This window comes from Chroicocephalus ridibundus, chromosome 5 (genome assembly GCF_963924245.1).
Source record: "Chroicocephalus ridibundus chromosome 5, bChrRid1.1, whole genome shotgun sequence".
In the NCBI taxonomy this organism is placed as follows: domain Eukaryota; kingdom Metazoa; phylum Chordata; class Aves; order Charadriiformes; family Laridae; genus Chroicocephalus; species Chroicocephalus ridibundus.
In genome coordinates, this window is record NC_086288.1 from 35101413 (window position 1) to 35124731 (window position 23319).

General features: G+C 41.1%; 1 protein-coding gene across 1 annotated transcript in view; it reads right to left on the bottom strand.

Annotated features, from left to right (window-relative positions):
- FBXW7 (F-box and WD repeat domain containing 7) overlaps positions 1-22882 on the bottom strand; it is a 182465-nt gene extending 159583 nt beyond the window's left edge. The window contains exon 1 of the mRNA XM_063336030.1: positions 22754-22882. The gene's annotated coding sequence lies outside the window, so the exon portion shown is untranslated. The remainder of the gene's footprint in view (positions 1-22753) is intronic.
- Between the last annotated feature and the right edge of the window lie 437 nt (positions 22883-23319).

A 23319-nucleotide genomic window follows, 5' to 3' on the forward strand; every position in this document is an offset into this window, starting at 1 on the left:
AGCTACTGCTCTATCTGACCCGCAGGGATGTGTCAAGCTCCCCCTGCCCTTCACTACTACCTCAAACATGGACTCAAACTGAGACAAGCTTCCTAGAGGCATTTTTTTGCCTCTCCTCACCTTGCTTCAAGATCTCCTGGAGGCTCACTGCAGTTTTTGCCTGTGCTGTTTCCAGTCCCAGGCAGGCAATGCTTTGTGAATTACATTCTGGTGATGTCTGCAGGCTTCTCTTTGCAGCCCACAGGCTCGAGCATTTTGTAGACAGCTCAAGGCTTTGATTGCCTCACATGATGGCAGATGCCAAACCCAAAATTTAGGCCTATAATTCATATGCCTTCACTTAATCCTGTTCAAAATGTCTTTCCAATTAATTTGACCCACAGGAAGATACATGTATATCTGAGCACCAAATGATTACCAGGCTTTTATATCTACTCCTAAGAGCGCAGTACCATTATTCGTATCTAAACTGTACACTGGAAATCACTAGTTCATTAAATGATGGTTCTGGCATGAGAAACTTTCAAGCGTTAAAAATCAGCACGTCTTCCTGGCTACTTCATGAAATTCATTTCAGGCATGGGAAACAAGCAACATTTTCAAATAAAGTATGAATAGTCTATCTTACAGTGATTTAAAAGATCCTGATAGGGCATTTAACAGCTCTTAGAGAAGTCAACCCATATTCAGAAGAAGACAGGTAAGTACTAACATCTTTTCTCAGAAGTCTGAGCATTTTGACAAAGTTTCTTCAGAGTTCTTTAGACACTGCATTAAAAATTATAGGCAAAGTCTTCACATCAGAAGAGGGGGAAAGGAATGAAAATTATTGTACCTGACATTTAGAGTCAAAAATCCCACAGAGCTCACTTTCTAGAGATTGAGTCACATAATTGTACCTTTCACATTCTAACAAAAACAACTAATGTTGTTCGAAGATCATGCATTCCGTTTCCACAAAGCACCAAACTCAAAGAAAGATACATCAAGGTCTTAGCTTGAGGGAAAAGAAAAAAGCGTGCAATTCTAGCAATAAGGTATCGACTTTAAAACTCATAGCAACGCCTGTCAGCGTACCTTTGGAGGAACCAGACTGTCATTGATCTTTCAGCAAATACTCAGTGTCAATAGATATCGATGCGTTCCTTCTTTCAGTTTTGTCTTTAAAGCTTTAAAAACCCACATGCAGAATCTGCCAGCCCTCCTTCAGCTACAAGTACAAGCCATTCATATGCATTCGTTGCAATCAGGAATGGCTTAATTCAAACATTTTACTACGTGTAAGTTACATGGGAGCTTCAACATGAGACGTACCTATAGAATGCTTAATTTCAGAAGAGTCTTGAGGCCTATGGCCTCTGTGCATATATACTACTAGAGGTGTGCTAGGTATAACACAGTAGAGTTATACACTGAACTGACATAGTTCTTACCAAAACTGGAGGGTCAGCATTCATTTAATATCATATATTTAATGCGGGCCAATTGTATGGATTTAAGTAATGGCCTGTTTCTCCCCGCATTTCTAACAGCTGAAATAACAGGAAGAACAACTTGGGCCTGAGGAGTTGATTGTTTGGTTTGTTGGTGTGGTCTTTTTCCTTGAGGAGTAGAAGAAAGGATATAATCACACCTTAAAATTTTACTGTGAAACTTCAGTGTGTATGTCTTGCACACTGAGAAAGGCAAACATGGAGCCATTCAAGAGCTCTACCTTATTTTTAGCATAATTATTGCCCACGGTGCACTATAGACACATTCTTTTTCTTCTCTGCCTTCAACCCCTCAAATAAATCCCCTTTATTGGATTATGGATTAATGCAGCAACTATAGCAGTAAGCTGTTTCCATCAGAGTGAAAAAACATAAGATGTGGTCCATTAAGCAGAGTAACATCTTATTTGGAGTTTGTGGGTGTCTTGGATATTGCGTGCATTACAGGAAAACAGTATTTATATACCATTAAATGCGTTTCAACCAATACCAACAGGACAGAAATTTAGCACCTGCTAAAACAGTTCCACAGACACTGAAGTAATTAATATAAACCCCCATTTTCATTAAAACATCTTATGTCCAGTAAAACTAATAGCAACTCATTTTAAGTCACTGGCCACATTAAAGAATGAATAGTTATGCATATGTTAAAGACCACATTTACTTAAATATTACAGAAGTTATAAGTAGCCATTTGAATGCAGAACGGTGAACTACCTACTGGTGCTGCTTCTTTTCCACAAAGAAATAAAACTGTATTATTATATTATCACCACAGACTGTGATCCCCTGAAACAAAGAATAGCGTTTACCCAGAGATCTCAAAACATTTTACAGATGTGGCTATGTACTCTCATTTTATAGAGGATGAGGCACAAAAAGCAATATTATGCTCTTAAATAAGTGAATCTCAGAGAAAGTCAGTGGCAGAAGCCAGGAATAGAAACCCCAGTTCTTCCAACTATCGTGCCACTGCTCTGTCTGCATCTCCACCCCCAAAGGACTGATGAAAAAGGCAGCTACGTGAGTTAAAAATAACTTCCGATTAACAAGGCAGTGATGAAGACAGAAGCCCTATGGAAACCAAACGAGCCAGAGTCTCACTAAAGGCAGAACTAGACTCTAAACTGGGGAAATTGAACATTGTAAGACCGGGTTACCATTCTGCTGAAATTAAGTGAAATTGAGTTTTCTAATACTTTCGGTCTAGAGAATAGTGTTAGAAGCACTGATACTACAAAACAAAAAATCTCTTCTATTAGTCAAACTGATATAGCTGAAGATACCAGGTACAGAAGACCTCCAGATTTCAAAAAGACAAAGTGCAACCTTCAGAACAACTTCAAGTTGAGAATATGAGCTCTGATTTCGTCTGGGCTATGCTAATTAATATGAGGTGGCTGAAATCGCATGGAACGCAGAGAGATTTTTCAAGGCAGATGGGAAAAGTTAAAATGCCTTTGTTGTTCAAGGAGAGAAAAACAGATGAAGATTTAAAGGAGTGCGAAAGTTTATGCCATTCCACAAAACCCCCCTCTTGAGGCCACGATAGCCTGCATAATTCCACACTTAAAGACCCAGATTTGTCTTCTGGAGGTTCCTTTCGGCACACCTAGTTAAACCCAGTTCCTCTTGATACCTTCCTTGCCTGAAAGAATAGAGTGGTCATTTGTAGATGTGAGTTCATTTGGGTGCTTAGCAGTTGTTTGCTTTCCCTCCCTTTACTCCCATAAGAACATTTGGTGAACTGTATTGAGTACATTGCATTCTGGTGTGTGAATATGTAAGACCCACATATTTTGTTGATTTTAGTGGGGAGGAGAGCAAATATTTACTATAGGATGGTGAAGATTCATTCGCAAGCTTTTGCATTTGTTGCTCTGCAGGGCCTGGTACTATTTGATGCAAATTCACCTACAAAAAGTTTGGCTCTGATCATGAACTTGATGGTAGGGGATTATTAGAAAAGTAGGGAAGAGGGTCAGAGAGAAACTTCTTCCACATGTATTTTCCACTCTAGCTGGTAATGTTTAATCATTTTGTGTGTAGAATTCAAGGCCCAATGCGAAGCCACTACAGGGACTTTTCTTGCTGTATTGCATCAAATTGTTGCACAATATTCAAAGATTTTACTATTTCTCCAGAGGAATAGCGTTCTGAGGTATATGTTTTGAAAGACGGACATCAAATGCCCTCTCCTTATTGCAGATGCAGTGACATCTAAGGGCTAAACAGTACACGTTTTATTGTATGTTGCAGATGGTTGCGGTTTTAAAACAAACAGATGTTAGTTGTGTCTTCTGTCTTCAATACCTGCAGTTTGCGGGCTGCCATTTGTTATTGAGATGGATGGTTAGGAAGTTGATATTGATGAAAGAGTGCATAATGAAAAAACTAACTGCAGCAAAGCGCTGGACAGCTAGAATTCTGCAATTTGTTTTATGTTTTTTACCTTTACTCAACATACCTTTCCAATGAAAACTGCGGCAGAATTACCAGTTTTCTTTGGATGTACAGCTGGCATCAGTTACCATCACATACCCAAGTCACAGATGGTGCGCAGTCATTATAATATCAACACAACCTCAAAACCAGTTCCCCAACTGCAGGCCATTAAAACACAAGTCTCCACATAGTAGATGAAGGGTTAAAAAGCATTATTCAAAGCCACACAACCTCTTCCATTCCATCACTCATAACGATACTTTGGACATTAAGAATTTACAAATACGAATCGTGTTTAGCCAACTGCTGCCTCAGAACTAAATTTCCATGTTGACTACTTTTACAGTATTTTTATAATAACCATTATAATATTATGTCAAAAACCTCAGATACTTTAATTGATTCTAAACAATGCTGAGGGCATAAGTTATCTTTTAATTTTGTACATCAGGGAGCCATGGTACAGACCCAGAGGCAAGCACAGTTGCTGAGGAACGTCTGAGTATCTGGCAGAAGGGGGTGCTAACATGGCCTCTGGAAGAGGTGGCTCCTTCAAAAAGAAAATCAGGGCTCACTCAAGTCATTTTTTTAGGCTCACAAAGGGAAAACAAGAATTTTGAAGATGCATAAAACTACTGAAACAACATTAAAATGCAAAACAAGGGTGGGAGGGCAAAACTGGACAAGCAAGGAGGGAGAGGAAAAAAACTGCAGCCAGGAGACAGGGAGATAGCACCAAGAAAAGAATGCACTAGAGAGCAAAACAAACCTCCTAGCACGTGCTGAAAGACCAGAGAAAGATGAAAAGTGGGAAAGGCAGTAACCAGAAGAGGCAGGAAAGAAGGCACGGCGTACAGTGGCAACAAAGAACTCCAACCTTTCTCCTCATGGGAAGGGGAAATGAAAAAATGTGCTTTCCTGCTCTAAGCTTCCTCCATGCAAAACCATGCAAATTTTGTGTTATTGACGTTTTGATGCTATAAGATTCAGAAGAAAACTAAAGAAAGTCAAAAGGTACTTCCTCTAAATAGCCCTGCAAAGCTATAGCTGCTGACCAGAGCGTGATGGTAAGTCATCTCCTTTCTGAACAGGATCGACAACACACAGTCTGAACACATTCTCAGTGTGCTGCTTCTCTCAATGTATTCATACACAAGCTCACCCAATCTCATTCCTAACTTCAAAAACAAGTTTATAGGGAACAACTGCCTCAAAAATGAAATCTAGAAGAATTTATACAAGGACACCTTCACTGCTTGTCATAGTTTTCCCTGAGAAATTGTTTCAGGGAAAACTTGCTTTCCAGAGGAATTAGGAATGCATTAGAGCACAAAAATGCTCCCTGAGAAAAACAGTAATTCAAACACTTTATTGTAATACAAATAGAGACACTAGGCACAACACATCATAACCAGCAAGCATACAACACGATCCCTACAACAAAACTTGAAATATAACTACACTGTAAAATATATTCCAGCAGCTGCTCCCACCAAATGACAAGTGCTCCAGTGCAAATCTGCAAACCAGAAACCAGCCAACTACAGAACATCTGAGCTGCACTGTACTCCCCCACCCTAAAAAAAAAAAAAAAAAAGTATTTGCAGAGAACGGTAAATTGTTCTCGTACAGTGCTTTCATTAAAAAGAAAGTTGCTAATCCTTTTAATCATGATTATAACTTCACATGTTATGTAATATAAATACGTTCGGCCAATCTATCTGAATCCCCAGCTTCAACTGCAACACTACTATTCTAGTTACAGACGATGCTCATCTTTTACAAGTAAAATGATAAGCTTTTAAAGCAATCTGATAACTACAATGAGCTGGAAGACTGCAATGTCATCCCACCTGATTTAGCATCCTTTCATTACACAGACATCAACTTTGAGAACTAATTATCATCGTTAACAGAAGTGTAAAACATCTAACAAATTTCTTCTTTGTCTTAACCAGAAGAAAAATACAGCCAGAAAAAAAATATTATTTGCTCATTTAAACAAATTCTTAGGAAGTAATTCAAGAAATAAAATATGATCACTTAATTCAATCAAAGGCTATGGTTAAGTCACGTGTGTAAATCACTAATAAAACAAACCAATCAATAATAAAAAATAATTTGTTTGAAGACAAACACACTTTCCATTGAGAACTAAATGAGTACCTACTTGATATGCTTCCTTGTAGCTACAATACAAATACCTTTTTACTTTACACACAGGTTCCATGAAAAACAGCCTTCAGAAAGTCAGTGTCGCCTTTTCTTGTTTCAGGTGGTTCGCTATACTGAGCCACCTAGCAAGAAAAGCAACAGGAGAGGTACACGGTCTCTTGATTTTTACATTGCTGAACTCAAGTCAGAGAACTGCGTTGGTCTTTTCCCCGCACACTTTCCTTCTTCACAAAAAACTTTTTATTGTGCTTTAACAGAAGGTCAATGGCTATCACTTCTCTACTCTAGCACAATGGTGAATTGAAACAAGAACCCATAGCTGTTTGGACCGACAAAGCAACCAGTATGTCTAAGCCAATAAAGCGATTTGTTCATTAAAGCTACTAATAAAGCAACCTTTTGTTAGTCTATGAAACATCAGAAACCTCATAGAATGCATTTAACTATGCCTTCCTAAAAATCACCAACTCAAAAGTTCTAAAATCTGTTAACTTCTCCACTTCCTTGGACTGATAATAAAAACCCTTAGCACTGACTTTTAAAAAGACAGTAAGTGCAATGCAAACTTTCATGCCTATTCATCAACAGAAAAGTTTAGGGTTCTTAGTGAAGGTATCCCCGCTGCCAAAAGCTCAAATTTATCATATTAATGACTCATGCAGAGCTTCCTATGCAACACTGACAACCTACAATAAACAGAGCACCATAATTCTGTATAAGAACAACAAAATCACTCAATGGATGCACTCAGTTTGGATCCAAAGATTCGTTTAGATTCGACAAACAGAAGAAATGAGAAGAGCTGTAATGAGCAAAGATCAAAAATGCTGTAAGTGCTTGTGTCCATTGCTTTCAATTAAACTGAAGCAGTTTGAACTTATTTCCCCAGTGCTCACTGGTGTTGTGTGGGGTGTTTTGTAACTATTCTTGATAACCAGTTCTAACATGACTATGGCCGCAAACTTCCTCCAAGCAAGACTGTATTTTTGCCCTAATAACTTTAGCTGAACAGTATCAGCAATCCTTAAAAAAATTAAAACTAATTCTCCTCCCTTACACCCAATTTCTAAAATTGCTTCGTTAACAAGTCAGATCCATTATTCTGTGACTAGGGACTGGGCCAAAAAAAAAAAAAAAGGAAAAAAAAAGCATCTTCCCATCTAGTCACAAAAGCTGGGCAGATACAGTTTCTCTAAATCACTATATTTAGAATCTGTGAAAGACATTTTTACTAGCAGTAACATACAAGTATTGTAGCTGAATAACACATTAACACAGACAATAAAGCAAACAAGATCTAAAGGGAAAAAAGTATGCATATGCACTCTACTACTCATATTTAACAGTGCAATACCCTTTGTCCTAGTGGCAGGCCAGTGTGAAATAATCTGAAATAATTTTCTGCTACCATTTCTTATCTGCTTCTTTTTGTGAAGCATAATGCTAACTGCTGGGTTTTTTTTATATGCACAACTACCCAAGCAAAAATAAACAAGCAAGTTTCATCCTTATTACTGCAATTTCTCAGGGACAAGATTCCCATTTGTTACACTGAATGTAGCATTTGAATTGTCAGCGAAAGTTCTTGTAACAGAACAATGGTAAAGTACTTGTCCCCACTCAGAGATATTTACAATTAGTCACAGTTCTGTCCTCTGCTATTCAGAAAAAAAAAATTATTTATAAAATAAACAAATCTGCTATCTAGGACAGTGATAGCATCCCTCCCCCTACGCTGTGACTCTCACTATCAAGCCATGAGATTATATCCTCCTTCTAGAACTAAGTGCTTATTCTAACAATAACACCTCAATAGCATGTGAAACTTTTCAATTAAGCAGTTGTCAAGCAGCCTGATAAGGCACTGAAAGACAACTGATAGCTGAAACAAGAGTCATACAACAAGTTTTGCAGTCTTCCTAGCTACTGTCAAACAACTAGTTAATCAATGAGTCAAAGAAGCAAACAAACTACCATCACATTTCATGACAAAAACAGACAGGTAATTTTACTTAATTGTAAAGTTTCAACCATCTCCTAAGGTTTTCACTTAAAGGTTTTCTTGGACTTTGGATTCTTTTGCCTACTATTGCAGCACTGACGTGTGCCGGCAAAGAAAACAGCAGTACAAAATCTATTGCAAAGACACTGATTCTAAAAAGATAGTTACGCAATGCTTTTCCTATATTCTCCTTGATAGTGAATAAACATGACTTCTAAACGGTGATTAAAAATAAGTTTAAATGTAATGCTTTCCTAATTAAGTTCTGAATTCACATTTTGCTAATTTTCCCTGCCCATACCTGACCAAGTCACGTTCATTTGATGTTCATTTAGGCTTAAGAAGATTCATACAAGAATGAGACCTCCGTAACACAACATGCCACCTGATTTTTGTGATCAACTGCACTTTTCAGTTTGCTTAACTTCCAAAATTAATCCTCTGCTTCAGTTTAATTCTACTCCCCTTACAATACAGTCAATGGAATTTACGTTCCTAAATGACTTAAGTGTACTTGAAAAATCCTACTCTTCAGAGATTAGCGTCTTGCTCTTCCAAATAATTAAATCCAAGCTTAGACTAATGAAAAGTTCCTGGTACTTTTCAGATTGTGTTATCAATGAAAAACTCACAATGAGTTTTGTTCTGAGGCAACAAAAGTATGTCACTAATAAGTCTGACAATTTATATTTGTAGCTGCTGATGCAGCAAACATTTATGCAGATGCTTAGCTTTCTACAGGTATTCTTATGGCCAAATATAAGTGTATACCTCAACGACTACAGGATCAGACCTGGATTTCATTTATCTATCTTCAACAGTACTCCACAAGAGCTGATATGACAGACCATAGGTGGGGGCAACAGAAAATTAACCACAGAGTTAAAATGCATCACAAGTGTCTTCATGACAGTGACTAATTTGACAAAAAAAACCAAACCAAAACCACCACCAAAACCAATGTTTGTTATATAAAATCAGCTTTTAAAGAAACATTTTAAGTTAAACGCCATTAACACCTTAGTAAGACCCCAAGATGTAGCTTGCAGAATCTATTTCTTACACATTTATGTTCTACAAACCACCCATTAAATAGAGGCTTACAGAAAACCAGTAAGCACTAAACTTACTTTTCTTAACAAAAGTACTCATATATATGATGGAAGTTAAAAAATGGAAGCTGACAATGCACTATCAAAGCAGACCAAAAGACAACTTCAATTACAAGAGCTAAATTTTTGTTTGCTTTGCCTGGATTGCAACAGTTGTAATACTAACATGGGAAACTTGCTATTTACCATTTTAGAAAGATCCTAGTGTTTCTTTATGATTATTTTTTATGATCCGTATCACCAAGAGACGGAAACTTAAGAGTTGCTAAGCTGATGTTCTAACCATGTTAAAATATGGCCACAGGAACAGCTATACAGGAATTGCCATTTCCTGGAGACACAGAGAATTCCTCATCCTTACTTTAGTACCTGTCATTTCCACAGGGTCAAGCAGTTATTTAGTAAACATCTCCCCTATAGCCTAAACTTCAGTTGCAGTTGCTGTTTGTAGAATTGCTTCAATCCTGATATACTAGTAAGCACTGTTGCCCAAATAGCACCTCTCCTTTTCAATGGAAAAAAAAAACCAAACCAAACAACAAAAAAACACAAATACAAAACCCCAAGCAGTCAGTGAAGAATTAACTGTCTTCTTCAGATGTGCACCATTTCATCAAAAATTACTTAACTATAGAAGAACTGGCATGTGAAAAATGGTCTCTTTCAGACCAAAGAGCCCAATTTCAAGGGACTATGCCAGAGGCAAGTAACATGAAAAGCAAGGGATAGCAACTGACTGTTCATTGCCCCTTCCACACAAACACTAGACAGCAGCTAAAGCAGCTAGTAGGAGCCACCTTCAAAACACACGCGACTCTTCAGGCTAGCAGACCTGTGGAATTTCTTGCAAAAGGATGCAACAGAGATGAAAAATTTACATGGGTTCAAGGAGAAATCAGGCAAGTTCACAGACGAGAAATCATTCAAGAGTTTCTGCATAAACAGAAACAATCTCTGGCTCAGAGATTCCATGAGCTGAAAGTAGCTGGAGACCAAGCATGAAAAGAAGCTTATCTTGTTCTCAATGTTCCCCATGCATCCACTTACAGATGTTTTTGAGATGTGTCATGTGAAGAATTAGGGAACTTCTGGGTTCCCGTACACGATTTTTTCTTCTATGGACGCTATCAGACACAGGATACCAGGCTAGAAAGAACACCAGTATAATCCAGTGCGGCAATCATGTTTAAAAATTATTTAGTAAACACATTTTAAAGTAGAACATTCCAATTAAAATACAGAAGAAGTATTTTAATGTTTGGATCCCCCTCCCAAAACTGCCAGCTTGATAAAATACATTAAATTCAAATGTTTTCATGAGCTTGACCTTTCATTCAAAATATTAGCTAAAAAGTTATTACATCTCTACTGAAATAACATTACTGATTATTCTGCACCAAAACATCTACAGCAGTTTCATAGCTTTGCCTCCTACACACTGTGTCTGTGTAAGCTCTTAGTGGGCAACAGAATAGTTTACTACCAAACAGTTCCAGCTGCCATTTTTTCTCCTCAGAAAAGCTAAATGACTCACTCTGGGTTGGGTTTGCAGGTTGTTTTCCTTCCTGAAAAGGGATACAAAAAAATAGATGTAAGAACATGTCACAGGCGTCAGACTGTTTACTAATTAGGAAGACCTCTATACTCCTGTTTGTTCCCTCTTCACTGTACATCTCGCAGTGTTTCTGTCATCTGAATTCAAGACCTCCTAGATCCTAAATTCAAAGACTACTATGAAAGACTACCTGAGCACAGGTGTTTCCCAGCTGCCAGCACTCCACTGCACAATTTGGGGGAGTGGAACAGAGTTAACAAACCTAAACCATTAACACCTCATTTGAAGAAAAATCTAGTACCCTTGCATTTTCTCATTTTATGAGCAGAAATCAGAACTGGGTTATATCAGAAGAGCAAGAGGAAAAAAAATAAATTTATAGATATTAAAAAATTACATTAACCTCCTACTAAAAATATACTAAAATGCGAGAAAACACAGTACTTACCTACATTTAAAAGAGCCAGTAAATATGATTTAGCGTGTTACAAACAAACAAGCCTTTCATGCATCAGCAAACTAGCTGACACAATTGTTTAGAGAATACTATTGTAAAACATACGCAAGTTGATATCGGAGAATATGCACAGCAGGGTTTCTGGAAAGGAAACGATGCTTTTTTCAGCTAGTAGAACTTTATAACAACAACAGTGAAGTAAGGAGAAATTGCTGAAAAACTGACTTTCAAAAAGCTTCCCCTAAAGTCTCAAGAGGGCATTAAGTAAAATTAATTTTGGTGTTAGGGGAAACATTATTTGCATTTAGACGCCAGCAACAAAGCTTCAAAAGAAAAAGCAGTAAGTGGTCTGTTAAGTTGCAGAAAAGAGTTAAGAGCAGCAGGCCAGGGTTCTGTATTAGAACTACTTCACATGTTCTCTAATGGTCTGTAAAGCAAAAAGTGGCAAAACTCACTCAAATTAAAATTATTAAGGTTAAGACAAGAGAAGTAACTGTAACAGCTTCAGTCTAACCAAGCTAGATAAAAAGGGAAATATATGACAGACAAGAACAGTCAACAAGGTATTGCATATGAAGGTGAATATTCTACTTGCCAACTTTCTGGATTTTAACAGCGAATTCAGAAATAGAAATGTTCACTCCAGACAGTCCACTGAAGAATGATATTCAGTTAAAAAAAAATATAATGTTAGGATGTATATAAAATGTTTTGGAGAATATTACAACTGGTACATTACAAACTGAATACAGCAGTCCAAGTAGGCACACAATGTAAAGAATGGTTTGAAGTGCTAATTAAACTAAAACAGTTTCAAAAAAAGTAAAAGTTGATGACAGTCACCTTAAAGGGGATGCCAAAAAGCATCAGAAAAGTGAGGTATGTTAACTGTAACTGAGAGATGCAGAATAATATACAGGGAAAAGTATAGAAAGAAACTAAGAACTTTGAGTTCAACTAGAGTTTTATAACAGCAAGAATACATTCAACTAAACTATGGGGGTAAAACATCACTATGGGGTTAAAACATCATGAATAACATAAGACATTACTATGAAATTAATGATTAATATGAGACAATAGATTTCATACAATTGCTTAAATCCCCAAACTTGGTTTAAAAAACCCCACACTTAAACTGCAAACCTAATACACTTTTAGAAAGGATTACATGTTTTATTAAATAGCATAATAAGCTGTAACAATTAAGACTGATCTTTAAGAACAGTGAACTACTAGAAGTTTTATACATGAAACTTTTCAGTGGTACTACACACCTTTCCAAAAAGTGATTCTGAAAAGAAAGACAAAAAGACACATGTCTTACAATGAAATTGTAATTCTTTTCTGAAGATGGCAACTAATAGGCAGAGAAAACAGCACAAAAGTTAAACTCTCAGCTCCGCAATCAGTAGAATTATTGAATATGTTTGGTTTTTTCCCCTCTTTGGCAGCAGCCAGCAAGCACACACACCGCTCTGCAGTAGTCACAGCACATGCTGCCTTTAGCCCAGCTAGCAAACTAAAAAAAGCTTGGTAGGTTATACAGGGAGTAGCATAGTAGTCAGGCTACAGGGTCTGAACGTATAACGGAGGTCACAGAAGATAACAGGACAGTAATGAGGACTCCGTTACTGCAGTGGTGGGATACAGCAGCAGACAGAGGATACAAATCCATGGGAAACCAGGCTTTGCTAGCTCTGCTGCTCATTGAACAATTTGTTTCCCTTGTGTTTTACAGATTTGAATACTAATATTTCTGCACACTGTAGCTTTGATCACTGCGTTAAATGTAGCTCTACCAAATAAAAGGATTAGTTTGTCCAGATTGGCACAGCTATGACTGTGATATGAAGAGAACTCCAGGGAAAAACCTTTGAAGATCAAGTGCATGCTCAGTTTTGTAGGTTGAGTTGGCAGTAGTAGCTGAAAGTGGTTTTTGTCATGCATATAGTTTAATATACAGATTATAATAACTTTTAGATTACTTAAATTTGTCTTGCTGTTAAAAGAGGCCAAGTCAGGCCGCACTAGCACTCATGTTGGTTCACAACCAGCTGGATTTGGAGAAGTGGACAGTACTACGACAAAAGCCAAAAAGGGGTGGGAGGGAGCAAGACCAGCCTTTTTGGCTGCAGCACATACTCCACACCGACTTCAGATCATCAAACCACAAACACAAGGTTTCAGGGTACAGTTAAGCTGATCTAATGGCTATCCAGTGCCCAAAGGATTCACTACCAGCTATGCATCCCTTGTGCCAGCTCTAATGCACATCCCATGTCACACTGAGCCAACTCAATTTGATTTTTACTTCCCTTCTCCCTTAAATTCAGGGAACTAAAATGGTGGAAAACCAACAACGTAAAAGTAATTACCAAAAAGTCAGATTAAACCAATACCTAGCACAGGAAGAGGTTGGGGATGGGAGAAGCTGTTTGGAACCATCCCTTTCAGCAGTAATTAAGCAGGTCAAATGCAATATAAAATGATAACTCCATAAAGGACAAGTGAATATAACGTCTCAGGAACCCTCAATCTTTGCAAAGTTCGAAAAAATTTCATGAAGGAAGGCTAAATTGTTTCAATTTTAAGTTTCTCTTTTTTGATCTTTGCTAGGTTGTGCCTAACCTACACAATCAATTTTGTTCCCACCACGCTGCAGTGTAAACAAACAATAGGAATGAGAAGGACCAAAACGTTAACATTTCTTTTGTGCCACCAAACAAGCTTTTGTTTTTCCAGTCATTCCCAGCACCCTTTCGAAAGGTTCCCACAGCCCGTATAAACAACACGCAAGCTGAGCGGGATGACTGTACATACCTCCTACATCGGCAGCCAGCAACCGCAGCATGTAGCTCCCCTAACTAGACAGCCACATCACATATCCACCCCACGACATGGGACACCACCCACCCCTACCCTTGAAACAAAAAATCCGGCCTGGGCTCCTGAGTCATACTGAGTGTTATCTAGAGCTCCCACCAGGCACAGCCAAACATCAGGAACGGCCAAGCTGAAGTTTGACCCTCGGTTATTTCAGTATCAGCCCACTTCTTTTCTGTTGCATATCAGGAATTACTTGATTTCAAAACAGTCAAGCATAACAGAATTCAAAGGACAAATAACAACAAAACAATTTGCAAGATTTACCATGGCAATAAGCTATAAAGCTGGGAATACAACACAAAACCTGAAATGAAGAAACAGTACGTCCTGGAAACAAATCAAGTGTAACTGTGAATGCCAAAGTTGTTTTGCTACAGCAAGCCATGTTTATGAACCACCCCAGTTTTAGTGCATTCTCTGGTATGTAAAACTTTCAAAATTAAGTTAAACGTTTAGAAAAGCTAAGAAAGTGCCATTATGGAGATAATCAGGGTTGTTAACAGAAGCACACATCTATATTACAGGTTTGAAAAATGGAAAATCTATTTAGAGCCCACCTGAGATGAAAGCCCACATAAGTTATTCTTAGTAGGACCTACTTCACGCATATTATCACTTCCCTGAAGACACATAATGTCTGAACAGTTAGCATTACTACTGTGTTACCAATGGGCTACCAGATGGCTGCATGCTACTCTTGCCATGTTTCATGAACACACAGCGGTTGTTGAAGACGGCGTGCCGCACAGCTGGTAGCGCAGAGCAAGTCCAGGGCAAGACAAAGTCCAGTAAGCTGGGAGCCAAGCAGCGACTAAGTCTAGCTCTTAACCGGACCAGAGACGGCATACTCGGAATCCACCAGCTACCACAGACAATGCAACTAACATGACATGAAAGTGGAGGGGTACAGCTGCCCCCTTCCACCAGAGGCTTGTCACAAGGGTGCGTGCCTGCCCCCATCTTGGCCACACAGAGAAGTTTAAACATGCACTAGGTGGGCAGTCCAGGGTGGGGGGAAGCACAGCAGGTTGAATCATTGCCTTCCTCCCCCAGGACTCTTGCATCAAGTAGCAAGTTAGGAGAAAAGCAATTCCCAAACACGGTGCCCCAAACAAACTGATTATTTCAAATTCCATCTTGCTGGAATATTCAACAGGGCCTGCTATCTAGGTAAGTGGAGAAAGAAACAGTGTCAAAACTTTCCTAGCCAAAAAAAAACCCCAACAACCCACCCCCAAAAAACCACAGCAGCTTTACCTTAGCATGATTTAAAGGATGCTGAAGATGCCCTTAAGATCCATAAAAACTGTCACTATTGTACTCGGCAGAAAAGAAAAAAAGAGTTACCTGTCATTGTAGTGATCCACCCACTCACAGAAATGCCACAGATCAGAAGACATATTCATCAGCTCTGGCAACAACAGACAAAACTGCCACAGCAGAACTCAGAAACAAATCTTACAAGTAACTTAGACCAGGGTATCTCCAGGATCGCAGTTTCGGGGCCCTTTTCTATTGTGCTGGAAGATCTCTTGCCTTGAGCATCATCGCATGAATTAAAACAAAAAGACAAGATATAAACAGCAAGAGAAGTCAGCACTTCTAGCAAACTGCAGGTTTTCTGCCCACCTGACCCGAACTCAGGGCCACAAGTAACACTACTTAATGAAGTTTGGTAAAGTTTACTAACTTTATTTGGTAAAGTTTACCAGCTGCATTTGGTAAAGCAAAGGTGTAGACGCCCTGTCTTCAACAGATCCAAAACCACGCCAAGCTACGTGGGATGACGCTTGCCACAAAAGATGAGTAACATTTCTTCAAAAAGGCCTGAATCCAAAGTTGTAGTTTTGGTTATCATTATTAAGTGGTTATGGCCTTGAACACTGAAGAAAATATTCTTTTAAAACCCAGCATTATTGGGCAATGGAGAAGTCAACAAAAGCACCTACCCACTATTGTTGCATCTAGCGAAGAAATGCTACATTTTGCAGCTACTGCAATAGCTAGTGAGGGACTTCTCAAGCATGAACTATGCCACAATGCTGAAAGGCTTGCACTCGCCAGGGAACACGCTGAGCATCTTACCCTCCGAAAAAAGGGAAGTTGGGAAAAGGCTTGAAACCTTTTCTTCCCCATTGGCTTTGCCTTGTGGTGTTTTGGGCTTGTCAGTCATTTGGTAAGACAAGTAGCTTGTCCTGACGTAGCCTGTTTGCTTCTGAAAACACTGTGACTATTTTCATTCCTGCAGATATATGAAGACACACGTTCTATCCCATAAAGCACATCACAGATTTTACACAAAGAGAACAATATCCTTTCATGTGCAGTTTGTAATATGGCAAACTCCCTATGTGCATATCCTGCATGCTACAGCAGATCTAAACATAATGTTTCACCTTAAGGAAAACATGGTATACTTTACCCTGAAAAACGCATGCTCAAAAAGTATTCACCAGCATCTGCGAGAACACAGTGCCAGTGTGTGCAGTAAGGACATTATGCCAGTCAAAGTGGGCAGAGTTTAGTAGATACTGTCAACAACACGCACCCTGGGTTTGCAGTTCCTGTCCTTCAGAAGTTCAAAGCAATTGCCACAACCTACAGCAACACAAAACCACAGCTGAGTAACCCTTACTCTGCATGACCGCGTTTGTGAGTACTTCGTTCCATCAAAAAGACCTCCCAACACTCTGCTTTCAGCCAGCTCTCCACCACTACCCTTAAAATCTTTGATAATCCCAGCAAGGGAATGCACAGGGGAAGTCTCTGGTAACCTGTGCCACGTCAAGGTCTCCTCCCACCTTCCTAGCCACCCAGAGCAACATTTCTAAAGGAAAAAGTGCTGAAGAGGGAGAACGACAAGCTTTGACATCAGACCAAAAGGCTGAGGAACTGGAGAAGGGAACATAGGAACATGAATAAGGATCACGCCAGAATCGCTTCAGGTTTCTGATTTCCAAAGAGAGAACGTGCGTAAAGAGGGGGACTAGGGAAGGGAAACAATGAATCAATGATTATGACTCAGGATACTGCAGTGGCAAGACTCATTGATTGAGGTTTATGAAGAGTTAAGAGGAAACTATTGCAACTCCTCCTCCCCCAATGTGCCCTTCCCCACAGCTCCAGGTCCTTGAGGCCAGGTCTCACCACAGCACATCCACACCTCTCAGCTCCACCTGTGGGCAGCTCTCCTGCCTTGGTAAGGAGACAGATCTTGTGCTTAGGAAGTGTTGGTTCAGCAGTGTGCCCTGCCTTCTGAGTACACCTCACCTCAGCCTGCCCACAATGAAGAGCTCGTAGCTTCTTCAGAGAAGCAACAGGCAGCTCACACCATTCATATTACTGAAAGGCTTTCAAGAAAGAAAGCACTCCAAAACATTCACATTTTTGACAACTTAAAGTAGTCTTTAAACAGGAAGCATTACTTAACCTTAACTACCTCAGAGCTGTCCCTCCGCTACAAGCAACCTCACAATTTCAGGTCACAAGACAAACTAAATTCACCTAAGCCAGCTTGGCCATCCACTACCTTCTGCAGGTTTCCCTAATACTGTATCTGCTAGGAAGCTGTCTTCTGCGACCAGTCAGAAACACAGATCACCCAATTTCAGGTAACACATGACCCCATGTCCATATGACATATAGGGCACATCCAGACGTTAATCGGTATCGTAACAAAATCATAACCCCAAATACAGGGTTACAACATCTGAACAGCACTCTCAACCTTCTGTGAGACTATCAAAGGGAAACTGCCTTTTTTTTATTTTTAAATACAATCCAAGGTAAATAGCATTGCAAAATGTATCATATTAGTACAACTCTGAATTGCAGCCAAAACCGAAAACAGCACATACAATTAAAACATCACACGCTTCTCCATTTTAAGGCCTTATATGTGGCTGGTCACAAAAGTAGACAAGTTTTACTAGTTCATACTGCAATGGCCACCACTAACCATGTTGGAGGAATTTAGGAGAGGGAAAAAGAGCTGTTTGAGACCAAGTCTTGCCCTTGTAGCTACTTACGAGCGTGCACGCGTTAAAACCATCACATCAGAATTGTACTGGCAAGACAGCATGCACCAACACTCCTCATCCTCCAGCACAAAGCCAACTATCTCAGCTCAAGATGCAGGCAAAGCTTATTTGAGCTAAGGAAGCTAGTTTTGTACAATAAAGACTATTTCACGCACCCCCTCTTACCAGCCAAGCTGTGGGTGCTGTATTCTTTAGCTAATGGTAACATATTCGACTGCCCCAGCACATGGGAAAAGACGTTTGCGTGTATGTTAAGACACAACATTACAGAAAAAAATACATTGTTTTGCCCTTGTAAAAATAAGTGCAGTTGTTTCAGAGAATATTGAAAAAACAAAATATTAAAGAGCTAATGAATAATAAAGACCTAACTGTTTTACAAAGATGAACAGTCTTGAAGAGCTGACAATGTAGATTTTGTCACGGTGAGCACGAACAAGATTGAATGCAGCAGTTCATTTTTATTCTGACAATCCTTACTTTTGAAGTACTTGACCTTGCAAACTAAATCATAATATACCATACACACATTATGTTTCCAAATTTAAATTATTTTGATGAAGCTCTGAAAAGAAATCCACTATTTCAAAGTAAAGGGGGGGGGGGGGGGGGGGGGCGGGCGGGACACAGATGACGGACAGACAACAAAACAAAAAAACCAAGAAAACCCACAAACAGTTATTAGACTTCTTTAAGCATAAACTTCAGATATATGGTCTGCAAGTAGAAGTACTTACAGACGTAAATCATATCCACATTACTGACAAAAAAAGGGCAAGGATCTATTAGAAAATGCTTAACTCCAATGTATAGATTGATACAGGATGAACAACTGGAGTGGCTGATCGGAATTGCCGGTGGAAAGAACTAGACAGGATTCACAACATCGCAACAAAAGAATTCCTTCCATTCCCTTCCCCTGCCCAAGAAATTTTCCCTCATAAGTGAGATGCAATGCCTGTAGCATTCATTACAGCCAAAAAATGTCTTGCATATGCAAAGTTCTCAAAGGAGCAAAGCAAACATGTACTTTAAGTAAGTGCCTAATCAAGCCGCTATGTTCATTTACTGATTCCAGCTGATCAGAGAACGGAGCTAAAAAATGATTACTTCATTATTTCACCCATAACCTACATGAAGTAAAAGCTGTAGAACCATATTTCATTTTCTATTGAACACGAAACTGTGACAGGTGAGGAGTGGACAGGGATCAAGTATTCTTTCTCTCTCCTCACACAGGACTTAGAAGGTATCCGGCGCCAACTCATATATTCAAAACAAGTCACTTAGCAGTGAATTGCCCACTCTTCCTTCAAAGCCACCAAACACATTCACCCAAGAGGAAGCCACTAAGGGTTACCAATGCACAGAAACAACACAGCCCTAAAGCACACACTGATAGTGACAGGAAGGGTGTTCTGGGACAGGGACTTGTAAGCACATAGTGCTGCCTACAGTCTTTCACAGACATCCACTGGTGACCACTGGTGACTAAGATACCAGGCTAAACTGACCTTTAATTTAAGCTAGAACAGCCTGTGTACTAACCAGCGACCATAACACCACAAAGCGAGACCAAGAAGTTTGTTAACAATAAGTTAACTTCTACACTTACATAGTTCTAGGTCTTCATCAGAAATATATGTGAAGTCTTTGCAGCCTTTGCTGTGGCAAGAGACTATCCTTATGTCCGTAGAAGCGATCCTGGTAAACATATTTTGCCTATCCTGTGAATACACAGAGCATTTCAGTACAGAACCATCCATCAGTTTCCACAAGTTCACTAAATCACAATGCTTTCTGTCATGGAAGAGCATTTTCAAGAGCTATTACATGTAATCCTCATCATCACTTTCAAGAATTACCTGACGTACATAGCCCAGATAAGAGAAGGCTGAAGTAGCTCTGCAGATAGGGTCTTTATCTTTTATTTCAAATGTAATGTGCATATAGTGAGTTAACAAGCATGTGTTCTTCAGAAAAAGATCCAGAAGATTAAACATGTTTGTTAAATACAGCCTGAATTTAAAACATGCTGACCAAAAGATATTTAACTAACTTAGTTTACTTTAAAGAGACAGAAGAATAGCATTCCTCTCTGTTTAACAACATTGCCAGGCCTAAATCATCACACACCATTCCTTTCTTCTACTGATTCAGAGACAACAAATTCCATTGAAGTAATTAACAAAATTTTTGCAAAGTACCGCGTGAGTACGTAATGGGGGGAAGTAAAGGTAATTTGTCAGTCTAAGAGTCTAAAGATAAAAATTATTTCTTTCCCTAAACTAAAAAGCTGATTGTTATAAAAGCTTCTCTAACAGTTAACGCAAATGAAATTCAGATAAACATTTTTGTTTCCAAACAGACACTGCTGTAATAGTAAATTATTCATCTTGACCAAAGGACCTGCATTGATTAGATCTAAGCTGCAATAGGAGGAAAAACTTAAACCTTGACAAAAATAATTTAAAAAACAAAGTGATGTATCTTCTTGAGATATTTCTGAACCTGGAACACCAACAAGATGACATAGGTGCCACCAAGAGACAGAACCAGGCTGCCATTAACAACCAGATGATGATGGAGTGGGAAAGCGCAGATTTAAGTTTGGAACCAGAAAGTGACATAAAAACAAGTGTAATCACCATATTGAAAAAAGGATATAGTGCCTTTTAGCTCCTCTAGATATTGAATACAGCATAGGATCGACCACCTCCTTAACACTATGGCCTGAAGAGAACACAACTTCCTTTCCCAACCTCCTAGTTCCAGGGCCAAGAAAAGCAAAAAGTGAACTGAATGAAGAGTTCAACTTCTTTTACCCCTCTTTTTGAAACAGCAGCGATGACAGGAAGCTTAAGATACTGAGATATTTTGGTCTAAAAAAAGAGTCTTCTTACCTGTCAGCATACTTCATCTCAAAAAGAAACTGCAAAGTGTCAGGTGCCCCATCTACCTTTGAACTTCCCACTGATGTCTAGGTTTTCCCCTGAGTTTTCAGAGGCTGTCTCTTTCTCAGTGGAACAGACAAGTACACAGTTGGGAAACAGACTGTACCTACTCTCAAATGCGTAGCACAAACAAACTAAAGCACAGAGCAAGCACACATTGTTGGAATTCTGGAATATGGCTTTGTGTTCATATGCATGTATTTTAGACCTTCAGTCACTATACATTTCTGCGATATTTTATTTTTCTCTACTCTCAATCCCATCTGGTAAAGAAAACACAGAAGAGCAGGACTCTGGCGACTAACCCAGAGGATATTCACAAGCTGTTTATTCTTCTTTTAATGAAGAACCAGACAAATCCTACAACTTTTTCCTTCAAAGTCTTTCTAGACTCCATCCAGAGAGACGTGGAGAGGAAGCAGCGCTGAGACTTGACTCACAGTTTTCGCACTGAGTTACAATTTCTGGATCTATGTCTGAATACTGTCTCATCAAATAAACGACATTCAACCTGCTCTCTTCACTTTTTAGTACATCCTCTTCATATGAAGCTAAGCGTTGCATAAATTTTAACTCCTGAATAGTACAATTTAACACCGACAATATAAACGTTCCGTCCCCAACTGACTACTGTGGCGGTGTTCTCTTCACTTAAGAGCAAGTTAAGACATCCAAAACAATCTAAGTTTTGCTGTAGCTTTTGCTCAGAAGGAAATTCCGTGCCCTGCAGAAATGCTAAAAAGCAAAGGAAAACAAACCCCAAGCAAGCAAACAAACAAGAGTTCCATTCCCAAACGAGACCCGTCGCTGCCCAGCCTCAGAGCACGGTCTGGAGCGAGGGATGGGGCACTTGCTCGCGCTTCGTGAAGAAGCCACTTCTCCGATAAACAGGAAGAGCCAACACTACTTCTGGCTTTTAAACTTCATTTAAAAAAAAAAAAAAAAAAAAAAAAAAGCTTTACGTGAAAAAGCAACTCCTTAATAACGTTTTCCCGCGACCATAACAGCAGCATTTTCCACCCAAGTGTTATGTAAATGAGGAGGCAGGAGGCAGCCACGGGGTCTATGAGGAGCCACTCAACCCTTCAAAGAATTCAAAAACCCCCAAAACACTGGGGAAGGGGGGTGGCGTGTGTGTGTTTGGAAACCCCACGGCTTACAGCAGCAGGGCGGCCGTACGCTCCGCTCCCAGCCTTGCACAACTTTCCGCCGCGGCGGTTCCGCTGGGCTCGGGCGGGCGGGGAAGACGTAGGGGGGTCCCCGGGCCCCTCCAACCGCCCGCCGCCTTTGTTCGCAGGGGCCGGCGCTGCCGGCCCGCGCCGCGGCGGGTACAAAGGGGGCGGCACAAGTTGGCGGCGGAGACCTCAGCCCTTCCCGGGGGCCGCGGCGGCAGGGGAGCTCTCCCCGTCCCCCCCCCCGCCCCGGTCTCCTCAGCCTGCGGCGGGCGGGGGCACCAGACCGTGCGCGGCCGACAACGTGAGCCGCATGGGAAACGGCGGCGGCGGCGCCGCGCCCCCCGCCCCAGCGTGCTACACCGGCGGCCCCGGCCCCCCTCCCCCGGCGCCCCCCCCCGCCGGGGTACCGGCCCCCCTTCCCTCCACCCGGCGGCTCCTCCCGCTCACACTCACTTTCCGGGACGGGCTCCGCTGGGCTCTCCCTCCGCTCGCGGCGTGCACGCCTTCCCGCCGGCAGGGCGATGCCGGCGGCGAGGCGGAGCCCCCCTCCGCCGGCGGGAGGGGGCCCGCCGCCCCCTGCCCCGGGGCTGCCGCCGGGGGCCGGGCGGCTTCAAGGGGGCAGGCGGGTCCAGCCCCCCCCGGGGCGGGCTGCGGGCAGGTGGTTCCTCGGGGCCGGGCGCCGGGCCCGCTCCCCCGCCGGCTGTGTCTGTCCCGGCGGCTCAGGTGCGCCGCCGCCTCCTCTCACATGGAGCCGCCACCCCTCGCTGCCCCCCTCGCCGCCGCCGGCCGGGAGGAGGCGAGTAGCTCGGGCCGCGGCCCCCGCCCCGCACTCCCTCTCATGCACTGCGGGCGCCCCGGGCCCCGGCTCCAGCGGCGGGGAGGGGGGAGAGGGAACCGCTAGGGCCCCAGCCGGGCGGCGCGGGGCAGCCGGGCGGCGGGGCTCGGCGCCGCGGCTGCTCCGCTCTCCGGCATGTGGGAGCGGCGGGGCCGGGCCGGGGTGAGGTGGGGGAGGCGGCGGG